Below are 6047 nucleotides of genomic sequence, written 5' to 3'. Positions count from 1 at the left end.
TGTTTTGTTACTAAAAATAAAATTAGACATTTTTCATATTAAAACTAAATATATGTCTGTATTGCATGTTCAAACCTAAAATGTATTTGACTAAGACTAAGACTATATAGTGCTTCTTTGTTTTAGTTTTCCGCCAGCTGGTAAAAAACACTGTTCATGTCAATGAAAGTTACATTCCGAGGTGTTTAATATTAAAACAAACGTCTTGTAACAAACACTAGCAGCGTGCTTGTTTGGGCGTGTCAGTGACTGTGTGTGGTGGTGGTGTGCAAGAGGTGGCACGCACGACCTGATGACTTAAATACATGCACGTGCGTTATTATGGATCCCACCGCAGCTCAGCCTCAACAGAGCTGAATCCGTTTTTATTCTACGGTCTCTGTCGCCCTCAAGTGGACAAAATCAGTAACAGGCCTAGAACCACAGTATGTTTCCTCTGCTGCCTTAAATGAATTACCTTTTGTAGGGTTGAGTTGAGTAAAGTTATATTTGAAAATAGGGTTAAAAAAATATCTATAACATAAATATATAACAGACCACACAATGTACTTTGAAATAACTTAAAATGGATAATAATTAACCCATGAGTTATAGTTACAATATTTAATTACTGAAGGTTAGTTCATATTGAACCCATTGCAATTTAGGCTGCTTGTTTCTTGTGTTTGTTGACACCAACAGAGAAAGAAGCATGTTGTTATTATTTTCTTATGAACACCAGACTCTGCACAACAAGCTATGAAAAAAAGAGAATACAGAAGAAACATTTAATTCTTTAAAACTATGGATGGAGCTGAAAATATTCACCATTTCAGCAACGCCAAGGAGCGCTTTCACCAAACAATAGCTGTGGAAATAGTGTATTTGGACTTGTTTACAGGTGGAGAGGAACTTTAATATTTCACCACTACACCCATAGGTGTCCCTGACAGACTTATCACACGTCACCACCAACCAGTTCATTCATTGAGCTGACTACAAGTTAAAAAAAACATTACACTAATCTACTGATGTGGTAGACAATTAGTGGACAATAAAACACTGGATAAAACATCAGCACTCGACTGCAGTAATAAACACAGATCAAATAATTTAAGGGCACTATGATCGCTTCACAGGATTCCCACACATTTTTACCAATGAATTTACAGAACCCAATTTCCAGGAATATAACAATTCAGTGCAATGATGAGTCTCTTACTCCTATGTGCAACAATGCCCAAAGACAGGCAGTGTAGCAACAATAAAGCATAGACTATAGAACGGTATGATCGGATCATTCTATTCCAAATGTTGCCTAATGTTTTTCTACACCACCTCTCCTAGGACATAGGATAAGGGCCGATTCATACTCCTATTTTAGAGCCGAATAAAAGTCGGTTCGGCTCTGTAGAGCCTACAATTTGACGTCATTTGAGGTTCGGGGGGGGGGTGGGGCGGGTACCGTCCTAAAGTCGGCTCTTCGGTGCTACTGAAAATTTCTGACGAGCCGAAATCATTTCGGCACTACAGCGCCGAAACAGCGGTAAAAATAGGAGTATGAATCGGCCCTTACTCTGCAGCACGCTGTGAGCTTGTAGATCGGTTCATTTTTGTCAGTGTCAAGCTGTGCTTCATTTGATGCCGATTGCCTTCATTTTACACTCTCAAGACTTGAAGATCTAATAAGGGTCCATTTGGTTACCAACTGATATCATTTAGCTGTATGGGGACCACCTGGAACCGGACCACTGGTGGCGAATCACTGCCTTACAATATTAAATATGAAGCAAATATAGATTGAAGTGCTTCGACACAAGACTGAATGGAAAGCAAAATAAAATAACAAAGTGCTCGTCACTGAACGGTACTGTAGCCCAATTTATCTTGTGCTTAAAGCAAACTAAAATAACAAAGTGCTCGTCACTGAACGGTACTGTAGCCCAATTTATCTTGTGCTTAAAGCAAACTAAAATAACAAAGTGCTCGTCACTGAACGGTACTGTAGCCCAATTTATCTTGTGCTTAAAAATGCTCATTATTTATATAAATAATGTTCTATCATTTAGTTCAACAATAAAATGTTGAAATGTATTATAGTTGTATCAAATAATGTTATATTCTTTAATTCAAACAATAAAATATGTATTTAATTTAAATACATAAAACATTTATTATTTAAAATAACAAATGTTCATAGCTGAAATTAAATTGTATGTCCCGTGAGCTGTGCAACCCGGACCACGCATCACAGCCAATATTTAACCCATTTTGGGCGGGAACCCATTTTGGTGTTTTAAGCATTGTCATGCTTTAGCTGTTGAAAAATAGCAGATCTAAAGCTCATAGCGCAGCACCGAGTGCCACACTACAAGCTTGTAGGTCTGATATTTTTGAAAAATCGTGAAAATGTGGCACAAATCTTTGAATATATATTCTTTCAGAGGGAACATTTTTAACTCATATTTGCTTCCCCCATTTTTCCCCTCACTGTATACGTTTCTTTTCCATTTTTGCTTCCTTTATGATTAATTCCTGTTCTGTTCTTTAACTATATAGAAGTGTCTATTTGTACGTCTCTAAATGTTTTGATGAATTGAACATGGTGGACCCTGTTGTAAACAAGTGTAATGCAAACTGTTAATAAATATTTCAATCAATCAATCAATTCTGGATTTGATAAGCGAGAAACACCAACACACACTCACAAAGTCACCCAAGTGAAAAACCATTAAATATACTTCATATAAAAAATAAAAAAAGTGACCAAAGTGTTCCTGTGCCTCAATGTCAGAAATGTGAGAGTTCACCGGAGGTGGGAGGAGCATTAAATGCCAACCTGGCTGAAAACACAATCTCCTCCCCTCAGTGGTGTTGGTGATGGCTCACAGACGCAGACGGCGGCTGCAGGTCTTTGCTCTCTGTGTCCGAAGCAGAGTCGATGTCCTGCGTCTGCTGTTTCATCCACATGGCAGCTCCTCGTGTCTGAGATATAGAAACAGAAAGTTAGCTCCTCTAATGCAAGTAACTGACAATATATACACAAACTCTGATGAGGCAGCATCGCATTGTTTGAAGAAAATCACTCCTGTGTGAAGTGAGGGGCTTTTTACCAACCCTTATCATCTCACATCATGACGATATCATAACATAACATATATATGTCGATTTGCTCAGTGACAGACAAAACAGACACTGTTCATTGTTAAGTTAAACGCCCGGGGGTATTTATTACATTAACCCATTCAAGGACGGGAACCCCTTTTGGGATTATGTTATGCTTTAGCTATTGAAAAATAGCAGATTTACAAGCTCATAGTGCGGCACTAAGTGCCGCGCTACGAGCTTGTAGAAAAATTGTGAAAATGTGGCGTGAATCTTTGAATATATATTCTTTCCCTGTGGACGTTTTTAACTTCAATCTTTGCTTCTGGGGGGTCTCTGGAACAGATAGGGGTCCCGCGGCCAAATACAGATAATTCTGGAGGTCCTTGACATGAAGAAAGTTGAGCACCACTGACATACTATAGATCGACAACAACAGGAGGTATGATTAATTCTAACGCGACTAGCGGTGGGCCGTCTAACACATAATCTTTGCTTAGAATTGGACGGAATTATTTAGATTTAGATTCACGCCAGCCTGTGGAGCGATGCGATGGGTTTTGATATCAATACATCACCGTCCTTTTATTGATCTCAGTCCTGGGCGACGAGTGTTACTAATTGATAGGACGGAGAACTCCGTCCTTGCCGCTCGGGTGTTAATGGCATTAAATGTTTGTGTTAGTGACAAAACAAACATTAAACTCTGTCCATTGTCAATGGACAAGACAAACATTAAACTCTGTCCATTGTCAATGGCGTTTTGAATGTTTGTCTAGACAAGACAAACTTAATTAAATTAAACATAGGAGGGGCCAGCGCCCCTCAAAAATAGAATCTTTTGTATTAGCTTTAATATGTCATGTTACTTAAGGACTGGGATCTGAGATGATGATCATTACTGTGTCTACAGTACCTGCCCCTGAGATGTCTATCAGTGAAAGATTCAATATAAAGAGGCTTTTTACAAAAGTTGTGGGGCATCTTATAAACTGGGTGGGGGCGCGAGACGAGCAGTGACGCTGACGCACAATGAATTTGGCTTAAAATAAAACGGCGATATAGCTGCAGAAGATAGAGGAGCGCATATTGGATTGGTCTTTTATTTAACAATTAAACAGCGCCTGAACCAGGCATTACCTCTCCATCAAATAAAAATATATATAATCCAAACTCCTCTGTCAATTGTAAACGAACGGTAACATGAATGAACTCTTCAAGACACTTGTCAGAAATAAAATCAACCACGGTTGATTTGATTGATCATAAAGTTAACGTGACTGTGAGTGTGTGTATGGGAAAAATATATAAACTTCACAGATTATAGATCACTTGGAATTATAACAATCTGTTGAGTATTGCCTGAATAATGCCACTGGTGAAATCCCATTTTTTATCGACATGCGATGCCGATGGAGAAATCCCACATAGTTAAATTACCTCATAGTCATGCTGCATGAGCTGTTGGTCGATGAAGAATTATAATCCAAGGTTTGTCAATCATATTATGGTTTATGGTTGAAAGTAAACCATAATAAGTAAACTTTAAGAAGAGATCTGCAGTCATTGTGCTGCATGAGAGCAGCTCCGCTTGCTAATTGAGTTGACATTTGCGCAACTTCACTGCATGGCATTACAGTAATTAGTTATTTGCCAGCACCTGCTCCAATATAGGCCTAAATCGAACTTTATTTATATAGCACATTTAAAACAATAAAAGCTGACCAAAGTGCTGTAGGCCTACAGGCTGAAACAAGTGGAGCATCACCATCGGCGCACACATAATAAAAAAAAAAAACACAGGCAAATAGTATAGGCTACATAATTACAATAATACGATCAGGTGCAATTAAATGCCAAAGAGAAAAGGTGTTTTGGTCTGGGTCTGTAGGAGCTGCTCTGCTGCATGGGAGTTCACAGTGATGGAACAGGTCAGTCTTCAGACAAGAAAAAAAAAAGATATCGCTGGCAACGGCAAAATCAATTCTCCGCATCGCCAAAATAAAAATATAGGCCTAGTTTCATTCGTGCCATTATACTCTCAGCCAATATGCACAACGCAGCGCATGAGATTGCAGATCTTTGAATTTCCGGTGCGCGCACAAGTATAATGTACACCGCCAGGCTCCACAAGGTTCTCAGCGCAATGGCGCATCGATAAAAGTTGGGATTTTATAGTGGCATTATTCAGGCAATACTCAACAGATTGTTATAATTCCAAGTGATCTATAATCTGTGAGTTTATATTTTCATTTGGGTGTAAGTAATGTTTTTATATGACTTATCAAACATGGTAGCCTATATTTAATGTCCACTGAGCTGTGGTGCGCTTGCCTACACTCTCAATTAGGGATTTTCCCAGCGGTCATTTTCACTCGTGTAGCCTACAACCTTTAATCAAATTATTTAAAATGCAACCACACTTTCGATTTATTTTTCCTGGCTCCTGGGACTGCAGCTGCACTTGTTCAGTTGACTTCCTTGTTGTTAACACGGGGAAAGAGGAGGCGTTGCGAGGTGCTGCGAGGCGCAAGCATGGCTCGCGGACCAAATGGGGCCGTCTCGCGGACCAAAAACGTATACAGCGGACAATATCGATTGAACGTTGATTAATCGATTTTTTTGGGTCAGCCCTAGTCCACACTACTACTGTACACTATCCCAGGTTAGGGTCAGACTCACCTCAGCGGTGGACTGCAGGCTGCAGGGCGAACATGATCTGGTTGACTGAACTTGACTCCGTGGTGAACGTGCTTGCCGTAGGTGGCTCCCTTTAGTACGGGGCGTTCACGACCATCACGGCGCACACGGATACGATAGATGACGTAGCCTGTTGAAACAAAAAAAGATATGATAATGACGTAAACATACGCTAATGACGTAGCCTGTTAGAACACAGTGCTGCTGTTTTTGCTTGTAAAATGTGTTATATTGTTTTCGGCAACACAAAATCTTTCTCAAAT

General features: G+C 39.5%; 1 long non-coding RNA gene across 1 annotated transcript; it reads right to left on the bottom strand.

Annotated features, from left to right (window-relative positions):
* Positions 1–753: 753 nt before the first annotated feature.
* Positions 754–5812, bottom strand: LOC308312104. Its single transcript, XR_013963727.1, has 2 exons — positions 5767–5812; positions 754–2964 (listed from the first exon to the last, which is right to left on the bottom strand). It is a non-coding gene; the product is annotated as an uncharacterized lncRNA (long non-coding RNA).
* Between the last annotated feature and the right edge of the window lie 235 nt (positions 5813–6047).

This window comes from Protomyctophum bolini (assembly GCF_963924005.1).
Source record: "Protomyctophum bolini genome assembly, contig: SCAFFOLD_390, whole genome shotgun sequence".
NCBI lineage: Eukaryota > Metazoa > Chordata > Actinopteri > Myctophiformes > Myctophidae > Protomyctophum > Protomyctophum bolini.
Note: the sequence above shows the minus strand (reverse complement) of the source record. Positions and strands in the feature narration are given on the sequence as shown.